The following is a 24,425-nucleotide window of genomic DNA, read 5'->3' as shown; positions in this document are numbered from 1 at the left end:
ACATGCCTACCACTTTGAAGATGCAAAATATTTTTTATTGTGAAACAAACAAGAAACAAGGCAAAAAAAAGAATTTGAGCGTGCATAACTATTTACCCCATTCCAAAGTCAATACTTTGTAGAGACACCTTTTGCAGAAAAAACAGCTGCAAGTCTCTTGGGGTATGTCTCTATAAGCTTGGCACATCTAGCCACTGGGATTTTTGCGGGCAAAACTGCTCCAGCTCCATCAAGTTTGATGGGTTTGCTGGTGTACAGCAATCTTGAAGTCATACCACAGATTTTCAATTGGATTGAGTTCTGGGCTTTGGCTATGCCATTCCAAGACATTTGAAATATTTCCCCTTAAACCACTCAAGTGTTGCTTTAGCAGTATGCTTAGGATCATTGTCCTGCTGGAAGGTGAACTTCCGTCCCAGTCTCAAATCTCTGGGAGACTGAAACAGATTTCCCTCAAGAATTTCCCTGTATTTAGCGCCAGCCATCATTCTTTCAATGCTGACCAGTTTCCCAGTTCCGGCTGATGAAAAACATCCCCACAGCATGACGCTGCCACCACCATGCTTCACTGTGGGGGTGGTGTTCTCGGGGTGATGAGAGGTGTCGGGTTTGCGCCAGACATAGCATTTCCTTGATGGCCAAAAAGCTCAATTTTAGTCTCATCTGACCAGAGTACCTTCTTCCATATGTTTGGGAAGTCTCCCAAATGCTTTTTGGCAAACACCAAATGTTTGCTTATTTTCTCTTTAATTAAGCAATGTTTTTTTCTGGCCAATCTTCTGTAAAGCGCAGCTCTGTGGAGCTTAGCAGCTCCTTAAGGGTTCTCTTTGGTCTCTTTTGCATCTCTGTATGTAATTAATGCCCTCCTTGCCTGGTCCCTGCGTTTTGGTGGGCGGCCCTCTCTTGGCAGGCTTGTTGTGGTGCCATGTTCTTTCCATTTTTTAATAATGGATTTAATGGTGCTCCGTGGGATGTTCAAAGTTTTGGATATTTTTTTATAACCCAACCCTGATCTGTACTTTTCCACAACTTTGTCCCTGACCTGTTTGGAGAGCTCCTTGATCTTTATGGTGCCGCTTCCTTGGTGTTGCCCCTTGCTTAGTGGTGTTGTGGACTCTGGGGCCTTTCAAAACAGGTGTGTATATACTGAGATCATGTGACAGATCATGTAACACTTAGATTGCACACAGGTGGACTTTGTTTAACTTATTATGTGACTTCTGAACGTCATTGGTTGCACCAGATCTTATTTAAATGAGAACGCGTTCTCAGTCAACTTACCTGGTAAAATAACTGATAAATAAATAAATAAATACAATTTAGGGGCTTCATAGCAAAGGGGGTGAATACAAATGCAAGGACCTCTTTTCAATTAATTTTTTTGATTTTTGTTTTTCATTCACTTCACCAATTTGGACTATTTTGGATATGTCCATTACATAAAATAAAAATAAAAATCCATTTAAATTGCAGGTTGTAATGCAACAAAATAGGAAAAACGCCAAGGGGGATGAATACTTTTGCAAGGCACTGTACCTTGTAGAACCCTGCACCGAAAGCAAGGTGAGCTCGAAAAGGAATTGTCCCGCGATCCTTCTAGCATAATGTGTGCATTCTTCCACATATAGTGTGCCTCAACACATAGTAGGTAAAACCGCTTTATTTCTTAAGTGGGGCGAATCAATAACCACTTGTCCCCCTTTCTCTCTCTCTTTCCTTCTTCCATGTTCTCCTTACTCAAAATGAATAAAAAGTAAGTGTGTTCATTGCGCATGAGTGGTCTCACGCTCGCAGCAATTTCTGGGGGCTGATGGTGACAGGGTTGATGAGCAATGGGGACGTGAGAGAGAGGGGGGTGGGATTGTTGACAGCTCTGACATGAGGAACAATGAAAGCAAACAAGAGAGGATGAAGAAAAAATAATAATCTGATTGAATGTGTTATTTACCTCTTGAAAGGGAAACAAAAGTGGAAGCTTTCGAAACAGGGGGAGGATGCTGTTAAGGGAAGATTTAATTGCCTTTGAAAAAGGGAGAGGGAGAGAAAGAAGGATGGGAGAAATAGAGAAGGCAGAAAGAGTGATGTGCTGGTGCTAGTTTTGTGCTAGTTTTTATTCCAAATAACCTCCCTCTTCAGTTCCTTGTGAAGGGTCACGTAGAGCTGAGATGTAGACCTGACAATGAGGGCAACTGGGATTGTTTTTAATTTGAGGGTACATAAGAATAGATTTTTTACGGAGGAGTGGGGAGGGGATTTGGGGGTATAGGGAACAAAACCCTTGACCAAAGGAGGATAGCTTTGGCAGACAGTCTAGCGATTTGCAAGGGTAGATTGAATGTTAAAATGTTTACTACTCTGAAAACATTATCAATCTGTTTTTTCCCTTTTAATGGGTTCACATACTCCTACGTATGCAGTTGTTTTTTGTTTCCTTTCCTTTCATTTAGTTTTGAAAAGGCAGTGCGCGAAAAGGCAGCGCGCAAAATTCAATTTTTTTTTGTTGAAATATGTAACTTTCATACATTAACAGGTGCAATACACCAAATGAAAGATAAACTTCTTGTTAATCTACCAATTATGTCCGATTTCAAAAAGGCTTTACAGCAAAAGCACAACATATGATTAAGTTAGGTCAGAGCCTAGTCACAAAAAGACACACAGCCATTTTTCCAGCCAAAGAGAGGAGTCACAAAAAGCATAAATATAGATAAAATTAATCACTAACCTTTGATGATCTTCATCAGATGACATTCATTGGACATCATGTTACACAATACATGTATGTTTTGTTAGATAAAGTGCATATTTATATCCAAAAATCTCAGTTTACATTGGCGCGTTACATTCAGTAATGTTTTGCTTTCAAAACATCCTGTGATTTTGCAGAGAGCCACATCAATTTACAGAAATACTGATAATAAACATTGATAAAAGATACAACTATTATTCACAGAATTAAAGAGACTTCTCCTTTATGCAACCACTGTGTCAGATTTCAGAAAGTTCCGTTACAGGAACTCAAGCTAACTCTCACGTGAACGTGCGTCACGAGCTCATGGCACTCTGCCAGACCACCACAGCTCCCATTCCCCCCTCCTTCACAATAGAAGCATCAGACAAGGTTCTAAAGACTGTTGACATCTAGTGGAAGCCTTAGGAAGTGCAATTTGACCCCATAGACACTGTATATTCGATAAGCCAAATTGAAACTACAAACCTCAGATTTCCCACTTCCGGGTTGGATTTTTCTCAGGTTTTCACCTGCCATATTAGTTATGCTATACTCACATACATTTTTCAAACAGTTTTAGAAACTTCAGAGTGTTTCCTATCCAAATAGAAGAATAATATGCATATATTAGCAACTAGGACTGAGTAGCAGGCAGTTTACTCTGGGCACGCTTTTCATCCAAACATGAAAATGCTGCCCCCTATCCCAAACAGGATAACAGGCGTTCTATTCATCTTTTTTTGTTGTTGAGACATACAGAAATCAATTTGTGGTCTTGGGAGGACAACAAAAAATGTACTTTCTTGACCTTGGCTCTATGCATGCAGAGCCCCAAATCATACAGTGTCTGCCAATGTTGCTCTCGTCTGTAATTCCTGATATGCTTCTCCTGAGATTGTTGCATTTTGTTTTACCATACAATATGTATCCAGGGTAAAGAGTGTAACTTGACAGTAACTTATCATCTTTATTGCTCCAGGGGAGAGTTTCCTGAAACATAAATCGAACACTTGCCATGTATGTAGTGCAATACACACACATGTAAATACTGGATTACTCATATTCCCAACATAGGAGACCTACTGTAGTAGTGACTAAACAAAGTACATTGATTTTCAATTGCTTGCATGCATTGGTCAAAACTGTATGTGGACCAAACTGTGAATAATTTCTTTGCTTTCACACAAAATGCATTCAATGACCACATTCTTCGAAATCCATGACCTTTTTTCTCATTCATACTCCACCACCTGCAAAACTATATAGTTGCAGCACATGTTTTCAAATGCAAACACACTGTTTCCAAAACTGTTAAAAACACATTCAAAACAGAATGATGGCAAATGTATTGCATTTCTGCTGTAACCAGATTGAAACATATAGAACATTTTAGCAGAATATTTAATCATTCCAAACACAGCTGATTGCAATTTCAGCTGAAAGCCTACCCAAGTGTCCTGTTTTTAGTCTCGTTAACAAACAGACAAAAGAGGATGGCTTCGGAATGATTTAGTTTGGAAACATGGATCAAGGAAGACAGGTTGGTGGGGAAAGAAGAGTGGCAGGGAGAGGGAGACTGCGTGGAGGACAAAGGAGAGGAAGACCAAGAGCGGTGGTCTCTGATGAGATAAGGGCCACAATTATTGACCATGTTGTAAACCATGGTCTCTTTTTGAGAGAGGCCAGTAGAAGGGTGCAACCAAATCTGCAGCGTTCAACAGTTGCATCAATAGTACACATTTTCCGGCAAAACAACAGGTGAGATGTGCATCCTTCAATTATAATTGAACTACATATTACAGTACAATACAGTATGTTCACATTTTTACAAATATTATCAGCGCAGGAAATTGCCATTGTTGACATGGTAATTGGCAACAATGCAAGAAAACTGTGGGAAGTTCGGTACAGAGTGCTGGCAGACAATATCACTTTTGGGAATGTGAATATGGTCAGCACAATGACACTTGACAGAGTCCTAGTACCCTTTGAGAGAAACAGTGAATGTGTGAAAGAACTCTGGTATCAATATGTCTGTTCAATAACCAAACAGGGTTCATACACAGCTATGCATAATGTAAAGCACTGTAAAACTGTGGATTTACTGTATTTTAGAGAGGAATGGAGATGGAAGCCAGGCAAACTGCACATACATTCATCTTTGTGGATGAAGCTGGATTCAACCTGGCAAAAACACACTGCAGGGGAAGAAATGTGATTGGACAGAGAGCAACCGTGGATGCCCCAGGCCAGAGAGGAGCTAACATAACAATGTGTGCAGCACCGCACAATGATGGTTTGCTGTTACACAAACCACTCATTGGCCACTACAATACAGAGAGGCTCAGTTATTGTCTGGATGACCTGCATAATCAACTTGTGCCAGTGGAGGAGAGGAGGGCAAGAAACTCCCCTTTCCTGTCGCAGTCACAGACTGGTTTGCGGCACATCCCAAGATGTCAGTACTGTTCCTGCCGCCATACCCCACCATCCTAAACCCCATAGAGGAGTTTTTCTCTACGTGGAGGTGGAAGGTTTATGACCACCATTGACCTGACCAGATGTCCTTACAGGATGCCATGAATGCGGGGTGCGGAGACACTTCTCCTGAAGACTGCCAGGGTTGAATTAGACATTCCAGAAGATACTATCCAAGATGAATCACCAGAGAAGACATAAGATGTGATGTTGATGAGAACTTGTGGCCAAATGCAGGAGCGAGGGAGAACTATAACCCTCACAGTACTCTACAGTATGAGTGATTAGGGTTGCAGGGTAGCATTCCAGAGGGACATCAGAGACTGTAACGATCTTTGCTTCACGGAAACATGGAGCTAACGGAATCGGTGCAGCCAGCTGATTTCTTCACGCATCGCGCCTACAGAAACAAACATCTTTCTGGTAAGAAGAGGGGCGGGGGCGTATGCCTTATGATTAACGAGACATGTTGTGACCACAACAACATACAGGAACTCAAGTCCTTCTGTTCACCTGACTTAGAATTCCTCACAATCAAATGTCGTCCGCATTATCTACCAAGGGAATTCTCTTCGATTATAATCACAGACGTATATATTCCCCCCCAAGCAGACACATCGTTGGCCCTGAACTAACTTTATTTGACTCTTTGCAAACTGGAAACCACATATCCTGAGGCTGCATTCATTGTAGCTGGGCATTTTAACAAGGCTAATCTGAAAACAAGACCCCCTAAATTGTATCAGCATATCGATTGCGCAACCAGGGCTGGTAAAACCTTGGATCATTGCTATTCTAACTTCTGCAACACATATAAAGCCCTCCCACACCCTCCTTTCGGAAAAGCTGACCATGACTCCATTTTGTTGCTCCCTGCCTACAGACAGAAACTAAAACAAGAAGCTCCCGCGCTCAGGTCTGTTCAACGCTGGTCCGACCAATCTGATTCCACGCTTCAAGACTGCTTCGATCACGTGGACTGGGATATGTTCCGCATTGCGTCCAACAACAACATTGACGAACACGCTGATTCGGTGAGCGAGTTCATTAGAAAGTGCATTGATTATGTCGTTCCCATAGCAAAGATTAAAACATTCCCAAACCAGAAACCGTGGATTGATGGCAGCATTCGTGTGAAACTGAAAGCGCGAACCACTGCTTTTAACCAGGGAAAGGTAACCGGAAACATGACCGAATACAAACAGTGTAGCTATTCCCTCCGAAAGGCAATCAAACAAGCTAAGTAGTCAGTATAGAGACAAAGTTGAGTCACAATTCAACGGCTCACACACAAGAGGTATGTGGCAGGGTCTACAGTCAATCATGGATTACAAAAAAAAAACAGCCCCGTCACGGACCAGGATGTCTTGCTCCCAGGCAGACTAAATAACTTTTTTGCCCGCTTTGAGGACAATACAGTGCCACTGACACGGCCCGCAACCAAAACCTGTGGACTCTCCTTCACTGCAGCCGACGTGAAGAAAACATTTAAACGTGTGAACCCTCGCTAGGCTGCAGGCCCAACCCTCGCTAGGCATCCCCAGCCGCGTCCTCAGAGCATGCGCAGACCAGCAGGCTGGTGTGTTTACGGACATATTCATTCAATCAATCCTTATCCCAGTCTGCTGTTCCCACATGCTTCAAGAGGGCCACCATTGTCCCTGTTCCCAAGAAAGCTAAGGTAACTAAGCTAAATGACTACCGCCCCGTAGAACTCACTTCCGTCATCATGAAGTGCTTTGAGAGACTAGTCAAGGACCATATCACCTCCACCCTACCTGACACCCTAGACCCACTCCAATTTGCTTACCACCCAAATAGGTCCACAGACGATGCAATCTCAACCACACTGCACACTGCCCTAACCCATCTGGACAAGAGGAATACCTATGTGAGAATGCTGTTCATCAACTACAGCTCAGCATTTAACACCATAGTATCCTCCAAACTCGTCATCAAGCTCGAGACCCTAGGTCTCGACCCCGCCCTGTGCAACTGGGTACTGGACTTCCTGGCGGGCCGCCCCCAGGTGGTGAAGGTAGGTAACAATATCTCCACCGCACTGATCCTCATCACTGGGGCCCCACAAGGGTGCGTTCTGATCCATCTCCTGTACTCCCTGTTCACCCATGACTGCGTGGCCATGCACGCCTCCAACTCAATCATCAAGTTTGCGGAAGACACTACAGTGATAGGCTTGATTACCAACAACGACGAGATGGCCTACAGGGAGGAGGTGAGGGCCCTTGGAGTGTGGTGTCAGGAAAATAACCTCACACTCAAATGTCAACAAAACAAAGGAGATGATTGTGGACTTCAGGAAACAGCAGAGGGAGCACCCCCATATCCACATCGAGTGGACAGTAGTGGAGAGGGTAGTAAGTTTTAAGTTCCTCGGCGTACACATCACGGACAAACTGAATTGGTCCCCCCACATAGACAGCGTTGTGAAGAAGGCGCAGCAGTGCCTCTTCAACCTCAGGTGGCTGAAGAAAATCGGCTTATCACCAAAAGCACTCACAAACTTCTACAGATGCACAATCGAGAGCATCCTGCCGGGCTGTATCACCGCCTGGTACAGCAACTGCTCCGCCCATAACCGTAAGGCTCTCCAGAGGGTAGTGAGGTCTGCACAACGCATCACCGGGGGCAAACTACCTGCCCACCAGGACACCTACACCACCCAATGTCACAGGAAGGCCATAAAGATCATCAAGGACAACAACCAACCGAGCCACTGCCTGTTCACCCCGCTATCATCCAGAAGGCGAGGTCAGTACAGGTGCATCAGAGCAGGGACCGAGAGACTGAAAAACAGCTTCTATCTCAAGGCCATCAGACTGTTAAACAGCCACCACTAACATTGAGTGGCTGCTGCCAACACACTGACTCAACTCCAGCCACTTTAATAATGGGAATTGATGGAAATTGATGTAAAATGTAACACTAGCCACTTTAAACAATGCTATTTAATATAATGTTTACATACCCTACATTACTCATCTCATATGTATATACTGTACTCTATATCATCTACTGCATCCTGCCTATGCCGTTCTGTACCATCACTCATTCATATATCTTTATGTACATATTCTTTATCCCTTTACACTTGTGTGTATAAGGTAGTAGTTTTGGAATTGTTAGGTTAGATTACTCGTTGGTTATTACTGCATTGTCGGAACTAGAAGCACAAGCATTTCGCTACACTCGCATTAACATCTGCTAACCATGTGTATGTGACAAATACATTTGATTTGATTTGATTATACTACACATGTTGTTGAGAACTAGAACCCTCACAGTACTCTACAGTATGAGTGATTATACTACACATGTTGATGAGAAATAGAACCCTCACAGTACTTTACAGTATGAGTGATTATACTACACATGTTGATGAGAACTAGGACCCTCACAGTACTCTACAGTATGAGTGATTATACTACACATGTTGATGAGAACTAGAACCCTCACAGTACTCTACAGTATGAGTGATTATACTACACATGTTGATGAGAACTAGAACTCTCACAGTAATGTACAGTATGAGTGATTATACTATATACAGTGCCTTGCGAAAGTATTCGGCCCCCTTGAACTTTGCGACCTTTTGCCACATTTCAGGCTTCAAACATAAAGATATAAAACTGTATTTTTTTGTGAAGAATCAACAACAAGTGGGACACAATCATGAAGTGGAACGACATTTATTGGATATTTCAAACTTTTTTAACAAATTAAAAACTGAAAAATTGGGCGTGCAAAATTATTCAGCCCCTTTAGTTTCAGTGCAGCAAACTCTCTCCAGAAGTTCAGTGAGGATCTCTGAATGATCCAATGTTGACCTAAATGACTAATGATGATAAATACAATCCACCTGTGTGTAATCAAGTCTCCGTATAAATGCACCTGCACTTTGATAGTCTCAGAGGTCCGTTAAAAGTGCAGAGAGCATCATGAAGAACAAGGAACACACCAGGCAGGTCCGAGATACTGTTGTGAAGAAGTTTAAAGCCGGATTTGGATACAAAAAGATTTCCCAAGCTTTAAACATCCCAAGGAGCACTGTGCAAGCGATAATATTGAAATGGAAGGAGTATCAGACCACTGCAAATCTACCAAGACCTGGCCGACCCTCTAAACTTTCAGCTCATACAAGGAGAAGACTGGTCAGAGATGCAGCCTAGAGGCCCATGATCACTCTGGATGAACTGCAGAGATCTACAGCTGAGGTGGGAGACTCTGTCCATAGGACAACAATCAGTCGTATATTGCACTTATCTGTACTTTATGGAAGAGTGGCAAGAAGAAAGCCATTTCTTAAAGATATCCATAAAACGTGTCGTTTAAAGTTTGCCACAAGCCACCTGGGAGACACACCAAACATGTGGAAGAAGGTGCTCTGGTCAGATGAAACCAAAATTGAACTTTTTGGCAACAATGCAAAACGTTATGTTTGGCGTAAAAGCAACACAGCTCATCACCCTGAACACACCATCCCCACTGTCAAACATGGTGGTGGCAGCATCATGGTTTGGGCCTGCTTTTCTTCAGCAGGGACAGGGAAGATGGTTAAAATTGATGGGAAGATGGATGGAGCCAAATACAGGACCATTCTGGAAGAAAACCTGATGGTGTCTGCAAAAGACCTGAGACTGGGACGGAGATTTGTCTTCCAACAAGACAATGATCCAAAACATAAAGCAAAATCTACAATGGAATGGTTCAAAAATAAACATATCCAGGTGTTAGAATGGCCAAGTCAAAGTCCAGACCTGAATCCAATCGAGAATCTGTGGAAAGAACTGAAAACTGCTGTTCACAAATGCTCTCCATCCAACCTCAGTGAGCTTGAGCTGTTTTGCAAGGAGGAATGGGAAAAAATGTCATTCTCTCGATGTGCAAAACTGATAGAGACATACCCCAAGCGACTTACAGCTGTAATCGCAGCAAAAGGTGGCGCTACAAAGTATTAACTTAAGGGGGCTGAATAATTTTGCACGCCCAATTTTTCAGTTTTTGATTTGTAAAAAAAGTTTGAAATATCCAATAAATCTCGTTCCACTTCATGATTGTGTCCCACTTGTTGTTGATTCTTCACCAAAAAAGACAGTTTTATATCTTTATGTTTGAAGCCTGAAATGTGGCAAAAGGTCGCAAAGTTCAAGGGGGCCGAATACTTTCGCAAGGCACTGTATATTATACTATCCGCCGAGGTTGGCTCCCCTGCCTGTTCGGGCGGTGCTCGGCGGTCGTCGTCACCGGCCTACTAGCCGCCACTGATCCCTTTTCCTTTTGTCTTATTAGTTGCCCCTGTGTCCTATTGTGTTTGCCTGATGGGCGTCCTTATTTAAGGCTAGTCATCCCGTCCTTGTTTTGTGTGGGATTATTCTTGTGTTACGTGTTGTGTTGTTGGGCGTGTTCGTGCTCCGAACTGGGTACCCTGTGTTTTGGGTTGGTCCGTAATTTTCGCGCCCTGTGTTTGGGCATTGTATTTTTGTGCCACATTATAGTGCACGTCTCCCTTGGAACTCTCCGCTCTCTGCGCCTGATTCTTACCTCACACACCTAGTCCCGCGTGACAATACATGTTGTTGATGCTTTTTGTTGTTGTAATTATTATTGCAGCCCTGGAATTTCAGGAATGTGTTATTTGTTTCAACTTTTTAGTAAAGTTACTGCATGCAAAGATCTAGAAAAAAATAAAGGCTATTGAAGCACATTGCTGCATTTATTATTCATTCTTGTTACATATATTTTAGTACAGTCAGTAAAGTGAAAAGGTGTTATTCTTATTCTATAATGTGAAAAATCATTCAAACTTCAAAGAGTTCATCATTTATGTAATGCTCCCTGTTGTTAGTGTTTTTTAGGTCAGTGTGTTATGAGTGACCATGTACGCTTTCTGAGTGAGAATTGTTGCCAGTGTTCTGGTCGAACGAGCTTATTCTGAGACATGTATGAGGTGTTTTTGGTGGTCTGAGTGAGTTTTGGAGGTGAGATTGTGCAGACTGTGTGAAGGGTTTTGAAAAAGTGGCTTCAATATTGACCAATGCTTGTTAGCAATTGGAGAAAAAAAAAACTGTAAGAGGAGTAGACACATGGCAAATATCATGATTAACTCATTCTAGCAACTGATTGAAAACTCTGATTGGGCTATTATAACCCTCTGCGTGTCTCCACAGCCTTGGTACACCCCACATTGATGTGTTGTCGACTCCCCATGTGCCAGGATCTCAAGAGTGAGTTAGTTAGTCCACAACAGGTAACATAACTACTGAATATCTACCTGCAGAGACAGTTCTCCTCCAGAGTTGCAGCTCCATTGAATCTAAAGGGCAGCCTGACTTCTATTCTGAAATTGTTTTGCAGGGTGGCCTACATAGCTCTATCTGTGTGCTGTGTGCTGTTGCTGGGCAGGGGGAGCCATTTTCCTCAGGTTCCAGTGCATGATGGGAAACAGTGGTTGGCGCCAGACAGTGTCAGTGCCCAGTAGCAATCTAATCACTCCAGTCTCAGCGGGGAGCTCAGCCACCACAGCCACTCTGGATGGACTCAGGCTGCAGGTAGTAAAAGCCTGCTTTACCCCACCCACCACCTGATCAATGAGTGCTAAGGTTCAGGAAAGAGAAGGAAAGTCTGTGTGTGTGTGTGTGTGTGTGAGACATGGGAGTGCAATGCTGAGCTGAGAGGATGTGGAGGGAGGAGATGGGAAATGGGAGTGTGATGTTTTAAAGTAAAATATATTTGCCATCAGGTATTGATCAGGTGATCAATTGAAGCAATTAACGGTTGAATCAAGTTTGCTGAGCCACCGTTATTCTCTCCTCACAACACTCAATGCACGATGCATTGCAGAGCCTCATATGAAAAAATTAACGAGGGTCCCTTTCATTGGGAATAGATCAAGTGCAGAATTACAAGAGGGATGCAGCTCTCCCACTCCAAAGACTCAAGGCTCACACCTACTGGTTATGTTATGTTCTCTCTGACACATGGACTACTCTTTGGCCCTAAGAGAAAAATAGGGCTAGGAGAAGACATATGCCTTATCTGTGAGAGATAGTGAGAGAGAGATAGAGGTAGAGAGATAGTGAGAGAGAGAGAGAATGATAGAGGGAGAGAGAGAGGGTGTGTGTGTGTGCTTGCGTGCATGCTTGCTTCTCTCTATTCAGCTCATCTCCCTTTTATTGAATTAAAAAAGCAGATGTAGTAAAAAGTTGATTTTAATTACCCTGGGCATTATTTCACTGGACTGCTATTCAGAGGTATTAAAATTCTCCACAGTAATTAGCCAGCAGAGTAAAATGATATGTAAGATATTAAATCAATGATAATTTCATAGTGAGCACATTATATGTGAAATGGCTGTAGTGCAAGTCTGCTAGCTAGATTAATAAGATTCAATTTTTTTAGGTGTGGGATAAAGTTTCATTTACGCCACAAACTATAATGCCACAAAACCCAGAGCTTTGGCAATAAACTATTTTCATCCAATACCCTTTATCTTTTTGTTTCGGATTTGAAATTCTCTAAGAATCTCAAGAATGGGGCAATATCAGTCCTTGGAGACACAAATGAGTGATTAGCACTTGACAGGCTGCGGGTCATGTCAAAGTGTTGACGAAGTGACGTTAGAAAATGAATGGTTTCTGAGATGTGAGCGAGAAGCTCAGAATTCTCAGACACTCTCTCTCCTGTCCTCAATCTCAGGCTATTTGAATGTATTGTGCCTTTGGATATTGAAGCCGGAATGAGCAATGGATATGCCATTACATTTCCTTGTCACCGAGATGAGATTGAAAACTGCATTCCGACACACACAGGAAGAATATGACGCACTCTGAAGCAAAGCTAGAATGATGTGAGTGGAACTAACATTAACTACAAATGTGATCAGAATGTTATTAAACAGGGGGATATCAATTTACGAGGATACTGTTCTTGCAGTAAAATGTCAAAATCGCCCTCTAGTGGCCTCATGGGTGGAATATCATAATTTCATAATTAACCCTTTGACATGTACGAACACACAGTTGCGATCATTCCACAGTAGTCCCTGCAGCGTACGCTCAAACCAGTGTGCTTAGAACACTTATTTAGAACCTCCAGTTACGATTGACACAACAGTCTGCGTTTGAGCTGGCCACACAGTTTTATATTTTGCACAAACACAGTCTTCACAACGTTATGCCCTCAATGTGAGCAACTTATTTTTGATCTGACAGACGTTTACGTGACAACCAGAATGCATTGTACTGTATGATGTCAACAAACATGGCGTCACACCTATCTGGCAATTAGCTTCACTTTAACTATTTGTTTTACACACATCATATGTGTCCATTAAAATCTATGCAAGAATTGGAATGCATGATTTGTCACCAGTACTTGAAAAGATGTGAATAAAACAGTAAATGCATTATGCTCCATACATACATTTGGTGTGTTACAGTAGAAATGGCAACACGACATACAGAAACTATAATGATAAAGAAAAAAAAAAAAGGTTAAACTTGTATTTAACTTGGCAAGTCATGATAGTGTAATAAGATACTTACTTTGATAGGAATGCACTCATGTCCAAAGTTATTATTAGTTGTGAAGGCAATGCGGGCGCCTGCTGGAAAATGTTCTCGGGAGGAAAAAGTTTGTGCTTGGGCTCTCGTCGAAGAGAGAAGTTTGTCCTGCTCAGTAATGCCTCAAATGTAAATTGAGGCATTGCAGTGAAATGGGCTACTTCTACGGGAATTTATGAGGGGATGGAACACCCCTCAATTTAAAATGTTGTTAGAAAATAAAACTTGCTAGAAAATTATTTGAGGTTTGAGGGCAGCATAGGTTAACTTTCCTGTTGCTCAACAATTAGAATTTAGAGCGGTGAATGCAATCTGACAGCACACGGATAAAAAAAACACGCTGTGGCGACCATGAGAGATATTTGGAACTCAGAAAAAAAATCGGTAGTCTATGTCAAATGATTGTGTTATGTTTCATCTTGATGTATATAAAGTGTAATATTGGGATGCAAACTCAAAATATAATACATTTAAACCACATCTGACATGGTACAAGTGTCTTCTTTTTTTTAAGCCCATAACCATGTGTGTGAGGTGTATACTTTTGTTTCAAAGCAGGTTTGTTTAAGACTACCAAGAAACACTCTGTATGACCCTGATTTAGCCCACTGCAGTAAAAAGGTTGATGAAATAAGGGAGAAGCACAAATCCAAGGCGTGAATAGAACCTTGAGGTCCAGAGACTGGCATGTTAGCAAGAAAGCTAGCCTAATATATTTTGTTCTGGCTGAAATGAGACTTCATGGCTAATTGCTTCTCTTTCCAGGTGTCTGCTCCTACATGACTGGGCCACTGTGCTATTAAACAGGCTCATTAAAACCTCATGTAGTATCAAGCCTCTCTCCACCTGGACGTGGTCGCCTTCGGCTGCTCATCTCCAGACCTTTGCCATTATACAGTACATTCGGGAAGTTGCGGCCTTATTCTAAAATTTCTACACACAATACCCCATAATGACAAAGCAAAAACAGGTTTTAATAAGTTTGCAAAAAAAAATTTTAACACTGAAATATAACATTTACATAAGTATTCAGATCCTTTACTCAGTACTTTGTTGAAGCACCTTTGGCAGCGATTACAGCCTTGAGTCTTCCCAGGTATGACACTACATGCTTGGTACACCTGTATTTGGGGAGTTTCTCCAATTCTTCTCTGCAGATCCTCTCAAGCTGTCTCAGGTTGAGAGAGTTGCTGCACAACTATTTTCAGGTCTCTCCAGAGATGCTCGATCGGGTTCAAGTCCGGGCTCTGGCCACTCAAGGACATTCAGAGATTTGTCCCAAAGCCACTCCTGCATTGTCTTGGCTGTGTGCTTAGGGTCATTGTCCAGTTGGAAGGTGAACCTTCGGCCAGTCTGAGGTCCTGAGTGCTCTGGAGCAGATTTTCATCAAGGATCTCTCTGTACTTTGCTCCGTTCAACTTTCCCTTGATCCTGGTCTCCCAGTCCCTGCCACTGACAAACATCTCCACAGCATGATGCTGCAACCACCATGCTTCACCGTAGGGATGGTGTCAGGTTTCCTACAGACATGACGCTTCACAATTAGGCCAAAGACTTCAATCTTGGATTCATCAGACTAGAAAATCTGAGAGTCCTTTAGGTGCCTTTTTGAAAACTCCAAGTGGGCTGTCGTGTGCCTTTTACTGAGGCGGCCTGATTGGTGGAGTGCTGCAGAGATGGTGTCCTTCTGGAAGGTTCTTCCATCTCCACAAAGGAACTCTGTCACTCTGACAGAGGTCTAATCGGGTTCTTGGTCACCTCTCTGACCAAGGCCCTTCTTCCCCGATTGCTCAGTTTGGCCATACGTCAGCTCTAGGAAGAGTCTTGGTGGTTCCAAATTCTTCCATTTAAGAGTGATGGAGGCCACTGTGTTCTTTGGGACCTTCAATTCTGCAGACATTGTTTGGTACCCTTCCTCAGATTTGTGCCTCGACACAATCCTGTCCCGGAGCTCTACGGACAATTCCTTCGACCTCATGGCTTGGCTTTTGCTTTGACATGCACAGTCCGCTGTGGGACCTGATATACACAGTTTTTTGCCTTTCCAAATCATGTCCAATAAATAGAATTTACCACAGGTGGACTCCAAACAGGTTCGCTTTGTCATTTTGGGGTATTGTGTGTAGATTGGTGAGAAATAAAAAATATTGAATACATTTGAAAATAAGGTAATGTAACAAAATGTGGAAAAAGTCAAGGGGTATGAATACTTTCCCGAATGCACTGTAAAGTGTGTAGAGGCAGGCACGACTATTGTAGGTGTGCACTCCCCTCACATGGAACACACATTCATGTTTTATTAGTCTGAGAACAAATTTGATTGCACAATAAATCCTTGCCATGTTTCCAAACAATCAAAGCAAACATATTCCACATAAGAAAACACTGTGATGAGGTATAATGGGGATTAAACAATGCAGGGTACCACAGCGCTCCTATACTGTCCACAATGGACGCAGTACCTCTCCAGTTTCATAGCCACATATTGATGAAAGCCATTGATCGGAAAAAGGAGTCAATTTGCCTAGCTGGTGCCTTAGGCCAGCACTATACTGCAGCGTTAAGGACCTGCGGCTATAGTCTCTAGACTAGTCTGTGTTAGTGGGTCCATCTGGTATCCTTGGAGATCATGGCCATGATGGTCTGCTGGGGTAGGATGAGGGTCAGGAGGAGGATCACTGACCTTTATCCTGCAGGCTCTCACAAGGGAAGCGAGAGGAGAGAATAGGGTGTCCTCTTGTTCATTAGCCAGAGTAGCCATTTGTCCACGTCTTGGCGTAATAGTGAGACTACCTCCCGGGCCGCTGGAGCCCTGCTGATGGATGGCGGCGGTTGAGAATGGAAGCATCAATCAGGTCTATAGGGCCCTATCATGGTCCCATTGTCCTCCCACTAGGCCGACACTGAATGACACCGCAGGGACGGCCCTACCTTGTTTTGTCTTCCGTTGACCTGGCTCTAAGTGGGAGGATGGAGCATGGAGAACCAAGCAACGTCGGACTAAGAGCACCTTAGAAAATTGTTGACAGAGGAAGCACGGGAGAGGAAGGCTTATTGCTTATAGTACATGCATGGTCAAGTAGACACATTGGTAAAAGATTATCTCACACATTACACATTTTTGATCTCACATGATCCTCGTTCAACTAAGTGCCCGGTCACAAAAGAAGACGAAAGCAGTTTAGATTGAACTGCACATCAACCTTTCATCAACCAACCAGTAGGGACTTGACAATCCATGTATTTCCATTGACTATTTCTGAGTAATTTCTAATGCATAACGAGGCTGTTAGCCAGCAATAAAGGCAGACAGCTCAAGAGAGTATTATCCTCCACATTAATCTCCCCTCTGCAGATCTTAGACACCTCTATTGCCTCTGGTGGAAATATGATCTGGAGGGTTGTGCCCGCTGTTGTGATTTACGAGCTGGAGGGAAAGGTAATCATGACCTCTCTTCCACACCCAGTGTCTTGTCTCCTCGCTGATTACTCTCTGATGTACAATTTCAGCAATGATCGTGTTATTGTTTTGATTTCTTGCCATCGAGAATCTCCTTTAACCAGGGGTGACCGACCCGTCATTGCATTCACCTTTAGATCAGCAGCATATTTACTGAGCACTTTCACTGTTGCCAGCTCATATCATCACAAAGCACACCTTTGTAATGGATGCAACACCATTATTTTCTGTAATGATGTCAACCATGGCCTATTTCAGAATGCATAAAACTAAGCTTGTCGGCTCCAGACACTGACTAATGTGGGTCGTAACCCACGCTACGGGAGAGTATGGGTATGTGTGCACATTGACGCTTAGAGCTTAGTGTTTTAAAAAAAACTAAACTCAGTCCCACTTTAAACAAACAACTACTGTATTCATAAAGGTTTTGGAGCCGGAGCTGCCGTGTCACATTTTATACAGCGAGACAAACATACATTATTTGTGAAGAATATGTCATGAGTCATGCTCTCTAAATCCTTTATAACTAGCTGTTTGTTCAAGTTATGACCAAATGCTCCAACCTCTCCAATATTGTACATTAAGGGGAAAGAAAGAGGGAAGGAGGATGGTCGAGGTGAAACTGATGGCTGAGCTCGGCAGCCATGCTCAGTAAGAGTGAGGGTGGAATCAATGGTGGAGGAGACTACTGAGGGTCAGTGGGCAGCTAGATCACAACAGAACAGCCAGCAGCCCTGAGGAGGTATTGAGGGCCTGCCAGCTCACTGAGAAAGGCTAGCAAGGCCTCGCTGCATGTGGATCAAACCGTCATCAAAAGGGGATTAGGACCAAAGCTGTGGTGGTGATGGCCACACACCTTAATTCACATATGATTGGAGACCTGACGGACAGACAGTTCAACTAATCCATAAGTTATACCATATTCAAGGACATCCTGAATATCTGAGAGTAAGCCTTTGTTTGAAAGCAAAACATTATACATACTGTATAATTTCATTACACATTTGTTATATAATTTATTTCCATTGAGCAATTGCAGGGCACCACTCTAACCAATCATGAGGCAAAAATAAATATACTGTACAAACAATGATACAGAAACTCTTTTCCCATCTGCATTGGGATTTCCAGCCCACGTTGCACTGAACAAAAACCATAAGAGTTCATCAACTCGACTAGGCTACTGAGTGGGGCCCGTACATTTCCTCTATAACAGTCCCAAAAGAGGATTACACTGACCCAAAACAATGAGAAAAGAAACCCTAGCCAATTACAACAGTACAGTATGGGCTGCAGCCGCAATGCTGTAGATTTGAGGTTCACACAGAGGCTATTTTTATCTTAATGCTGACAGCAACCATCCCACTGTTCATACAACGGTGATCGAGATAATTGGGTGCCATTTATCCACGGTCTCTCTCAAAGACTTAGACATTTTCCCCAGTGATGCCTTATAGAGCAATGATTGTAGCAACAGAATACAATCTATACATTTTCTCTCCTTGCAATTCCCCATTTCAAATCTGGATAGCGCCCCAGCATGGGGACACTCTTTACAGGAGTTTAATCAGAGTGCAACATTTACAAACCCTGAAAGAAGGGAGGAAACTTAAACAAGTGAATGCAGTTATCTCAGGTTTATTTCCATGTGGGGTAGTTCTGACCAGTTATTTAACATGTGCCTAGTCTTCAGCTTTGACGGAATGAAGGGAAGGCTGGGAGAATCTCCCTTGAGCTATCGCTGCGTGTGTATTGTGTTTGACAGCTTGCTAGATGCCAGACTCTATGGATCAAAGCAGGCTGTAACAGTGAAGCTAATCCATTACAACCTGATCTGCCTCACATAAAAGCAAGACTTGGGCCCTGTTAGGTTACCTTCTCACTGACTCCAACTTCACAGTTGCCTCAAATGGTATCAGACACAACAGGACAGCACAGCTCTCACTTATCACACTGTGGGATAGTCAAGTGCATGAACCATTGTTGAGTTGGACTGGGGAGGTGTGGTCTTGACTGGGGAGGGAACGTAGAGAGAGAGCGGATCCATACGACTCAGAATGTCTATTCTACCATAATGGGCTACTATGTTCTAATTCTCACCCTACTGACAGAGAGCCCGCTCTGGGCAAGGCACAGAACACCAGACAGCCTGGAGTAGCCAGGTACAAATGCATTTTGGTTGGCACCAGCCATGTCCACCTAATCCCACCCATGGGCTACTGGTTGGAACACACACACCCATACAAGCCCACAAACAAACACACATGCACACGCATACATGTGCACACACACACACTGCTAGAAATGTGTCCACATGTTTTTTTCTGAGCTATAGCAATGCATAAACAATAACCTAGACTGAAACAAACACACAAACAAACACACACACACACACACACACACACACACACACAGTTCAGTCCCTCCCCGAGGAAGCACAAACTCTAACACCAGGCAGCAAAAAGCGGTCTTCAGCTATTGACTAGTCAAAAAACGCATCTGGGCTTTTTATGAGGTTTACAATGAAACTTGCAGATTACACAAATTAGGCCAAAATGAAATCATAGACCATATGAATGAAAAAAAACTAAGTTTAATTGTTTTATAATAGGCCTATCTTGTGTCTATTAGTCTACAGGGTCTGAATATTATTGAGAGCCTTTCAAATTGAGTTCACCATAGTCATCCTCTATGCCACATACAAACCCATCCACATTTGGCACTAGAATAGGCCACCACAGGTGCTCGCTGGCCTAGATGCAAGGCTGTCACAATGCAGACTAAAATGCTAATTAGTGCACGTTAGACACACGTCATATTTCAGAAAGGCTATCAGATTTGTGTCAGATTTGACCTTCGAATTGAACAACGCCCTAATCGCTGATGCATGAAGATGGGTGATTTAGCTGTGTTTTAATGACATTGTAGCCTAGATAGAAGCATACTCACTACATGTCGTACATGAGAGTATGTAGGCTAGGTGCTGAGTGGCTTTGTGTCTGTGTGTGAGGCCGTCTCTGTGAGAATAAGTGTGTGGGTGTGAAGTGATATAAAGTAGAGCACCTTGTAATGTTCCATATGACCGTTATCGTTGCACACACATCGCCTCAGTCACTGTTATCTATTATCTCTCGTTAGTTTATGCAGCAGATAACGAATATACTAATGACTATTCATTTGATCATGATGCAGCGTAAAATACATTATATCAGCGCCCTCCAGCTCTCAAAACCGTGAAGTTTCAAGGATACCGTTTCGGGAGTTGTCCATTGTACTGAGAGTCAGTACATACAGCCAATCCGTCTAGTGAATTCAACGTTAACGTTTAGAGAGCTGGCCATGGTGCTGAAAAGTATCACCCAGCCACTTCGGCCAGCGGAAAACAGTGCTAGTTCTGATTTCAGTGTAGCCTTACCAACCACATTCCTTGCTGTTTCTTTCGCCCCTAATCAGTATTGTGCAGGACTATATAGCTATAGCTATTCACTGCAAGAATGTTGATGACACAGAAGCAAATTAAATATCCCTAAAATGCGTCCTCATTCCAACAGAGCTAACGCATTCCAGTGTGGTCAGAATTGCAGGCAGCTCTGGCAACCACCAAGCACAAATTTCGTAAATGACACCAATTAGGCCTAAACATGTTTTAGTGTTTCTCTCACTTTTGTATACAATTGAGATTGCATGAAATATGTTGCATTGATAACGTAAATATCCTATACAAAACACACATTAACATACTTATGCAGTATTGGTTAGAGTGGAAAACACTCATTCGTGCACAAATAGGCTATATTTAATCAAATGAATGTCAAATATTAGAATGCATATGTTGGCGCAATGATGGCGTTGCAGACTATCATCAGCAGGGCATGTAGGTAATTATTCAACTAATAAAAATGCAGCAACGTTCAAGGAGGGCTGTTCTCGTGCGAAATTGCATCCCAAGTCGCAGAAACCGACGTTTAATGGTCGAACACATTTTAAATGGGATTAATGCATGATCGATTAGCCTACCTTTTTGGTTTGAGCCCTCTCTCCGGTCCCTCAAAGTCGAAAGATCCCGCTGTCGTTACGCACGGTGCCTGGAGATCAGCGTCCAACTTTGCGCTTCTGTCCTCACACAGAGGGAACCGCTCTTGCCCAGGGTGAAACTGAGGCGGCGGAGGGTTGCTCTATAGCAGCGCCAGTCGGGCAGCGCAGGGAAATGTCTGAGCTCGAAAAGACGCACACCCAGACAGGAGACAAGCTTCAGGTACCGCCAACGGTCACAGGTATAGCAAACACTTACTGGAAAACACACAGGAATAACAAATCTATAATTGAAATACTGGAAGGCTACTACTATAAGGTGGTTTTAGTCAATCTCTTCGGTTTCATCTGTGCTGGGTAGCAATGCCTCTTCCCACCTTTGTTGCAATGCACAATGTCATTGACTAACATGCTGATCACATTTATCCATTGGTCCCTGGCACGACGTTATTTTGAAACCTGATGTTTTCCGTTCCCCAAAATATCCAAGAAATCATACAATTGTTAGAAACACACTCCAGTGAATTGAAACAGACCGTACGTTTATCCAAAAACAATCACTCGTGCATTTTGGAGAAAGATTATGCAGTAACCTTTAACTTTGTCCAAAATACAAGGTGCAGGCGTGTCCAGCGTTGCTCCAAAATCCATAGCTGGGTTCCTACAACCTCCTACAAACCCAACATTTTTTATCCATCTATTGAAAATAAAACAATAGCCTATCATGTGAAGGAATATCCTTTATCAAGGAATTACAGAGCTGTCGCTTGATATACGTCTCAATTAGGTTATTGGGTGAATGACAAACGACGGTGAATGATTTACTCGACAATTCGCCCGGATGGCTTCTGTGGATCACCTCTAGGTGAGCGAGCGGGTGGAGATGCAATCTCAGCTCGAGACTTGCAGCGGCACGCCCAGTCCGATGTCCTTCTTCCTCAATCCCTCCGGCAAATATTTTCCGCGTCGCTCAATGTAGGCCTACTTTCTGACCAAGTAAGTAGCTTGCAGAGAGAAACTCATTTTATCCACCTCCATGTCTTCATTTGAAAACCTTGAATTTAGTTAAAAGATCTGTTGCATTGTTCCTCGTTGGGAATGTCATGTAATAGGTTTCACTAAAACATCAGATGCAGTGAGGGAGGGAAACGGAGTTGTGCACAGGAGGGAGGGAGCGATGCACTCACTGGTGTCTATGCACTTGTGCATTTAAATGCATTAAATTCAGCTTTTTAATGTGTAGCCTTAATAATGAGCTCAGTCCCGAATGATTATAAATCATGATGTTTCCTTGGTCCTTGTAGGCCCTCCCTAAAACGTGATTCTGATTATTAGGCCCAGGCTACATCACTGTCATCATATATCTCTAATTGTTATTATTACCATTACATTAAGTCTGTAATATTTCATTATTCTATTTATAGGCCTGGCAAGGGGTATCATGTCTCACCCAGGAGAGGTTGGCACAGGAGGCTAGATTATTTCCAAGGTGCAGGATTTGGTGAATAAAGTTGTAGAAAGTAGCTTAATCATGGACTAATGCAGTGCTCAAGACCAAATATGTGCAGATAGAAATACTTCTCAGATCTTTTATTTCATCTCATGAAACATGGGACCAGCACTTCACATGTTGCGTTATATATATGCAATGAACAAAATGATAAACCCAACATGTGAAGTGCTGTTTCATGAGCTGAAATAAACGATATCGGGGGTATTTCTGTGGGGGAAAACAACGTCTGATTGGTTTGGCCTGGCTCCCCAGTGGGTGGGCCTGGCCCCTAAGTTGGTGGGCCCTGCCTGGCCCACACATGGCTGTCTCCCTGCCCAGTCATGTGAAATCCATAGATTAGGGTCTAATACATTTTTTTCAATTGACTGACTTCCTTATGCAGGGCGGCAGGGTAGCCTAGTGGTTAGAGTGTTGGGCTAGTACCCGAAAGGTTGCAAGTTCAAATCCCCAAGCAAACAAGGTACAAATCTGTCGTTCTGCCCCTGAACAGGCAGTTAACCCACTGTTCCTAGGCCGTCATTGAAAATAAGAATTTGTTCTTAACTGACTTGCCTAGTTAAATAAAGGTAAAATTAAAATTATATGATCTGTAACTCATCAAAATATTAGAAATTGTTGCATGTTGCATTTATATTTTTGATCAGTGTATATTTATTATATATATTTTTTTTTTACAAGAAAAGACACTTCAGCACAGTGTCACTTTGCACTTAGCAAGTGGTAAGAATAAACTGACTTAAGTCATCCCAAACTTGACATAACATAGCCTACCATATACATGTCTGTTTCCCTACTTCTCATCAGAAGAGAGAAACCAATTGACGTAAATGCCCAGTGCAGTCAAAAAACAGATTTGCCTTTGTTTTATAAAGATTTTCACACTGTGTGGTTGGACTAATACTCTGAGAGTATGATAATGCCCTTTTATTGTTAGAGCTATTTAAAAAGACTGCCTGAAATTTCACCCTGTTTTTGGTGGAATACAAACGAACGTTCCAAACCTCTCTGCCAATAACAAACAGCTAGTTTTAAGATTTCCCATCTCAACTCAGACCACTCCCAGACAGCCCTAGAAACATTCTTGCTTGAGGAATTGCTCTTTTGACCATTGTAATTAAACACAATCACAGTAGGGTATTTAATTGTTACCCAGACATTCTTTGATAGTGAGACAAAAACAGCTGCATTGGACATTTAAATAGCCTCTGTGTCAGGAAGCCCTTGTTAGTGGAATATGCTCTCCCCACATATAAACAGCTGGCGTCAGATAAGAATGTTATCGCCACTTGTCCCCTTAAATGTCGGCACAAATCAACTGAAGACGTTCATTTGTGCCTGACAAATGGAAACAAGCAAGTGTCAGGAAATAAAAACATGACAATAAACCTTATTGTGCGAATTAAAAACTTGTCTCAAAAGTAAACCCACCCACGACCCTGCCCCTTGCTGCATCAACAAAGGATATACAGTGGGGCAAAAAAGTATTTAGTCAGCCAACAATTGTGCAAGTTCTCCCACTTAAAAAGATGAGAGAGGCCTGTAATTTTCATCATAGGTACACTTCAACTATGACAGACAAAATGAGAAAAAGAAATCCAGAAAATCACATTGTATGATTTTTAATTAATT

At 42.6% G+C, this 24,425-nt stretch overlaps 1 protein-coding gene across 1 annotated transcript in view; it reads right to left on the bottom strand.

Moving 5' to 3' along the window:
- si:cabz01090165.1 (uncharacterized protein LOC100333421 homolog) overlaps positions 1–22,333 on the bottom strand; it is a 134,980-nt gene extending 112,647 nt beyond the window's left edge. Inside the window, exon 1 of the mRNA XM_021587462.2 lies at positions 21,269–22,333. The gene's annotated coding sequence lies outside the window, so the exon portion shown is untranslated. The remainder of the gene's footprint in view (positions 1–21,268) is intronic.
- Between the last annotated feature and the right edge of the window lie 2,092 nt (positions 22,334–24,425).

This window comes from Oncorhynchus mykiss, chromosome 27 (assembly GCF_013265735.2).
Source record: "Oncorhynchus mykiss isolate Arlee chromosome 27, USDA_OmykA_1.1, whole genome shotgun sequence".
Taxonomy (NCBI): Eukaryota; Metazoa; Chordata; class Actinopteri; order Salmoniformes; family Salmonidae; genus Oncorhynchus; species Oncorhynchus mykiss.
This window is presented reverse-complemented; position numbering and strand designations above follow the sequence as displayed.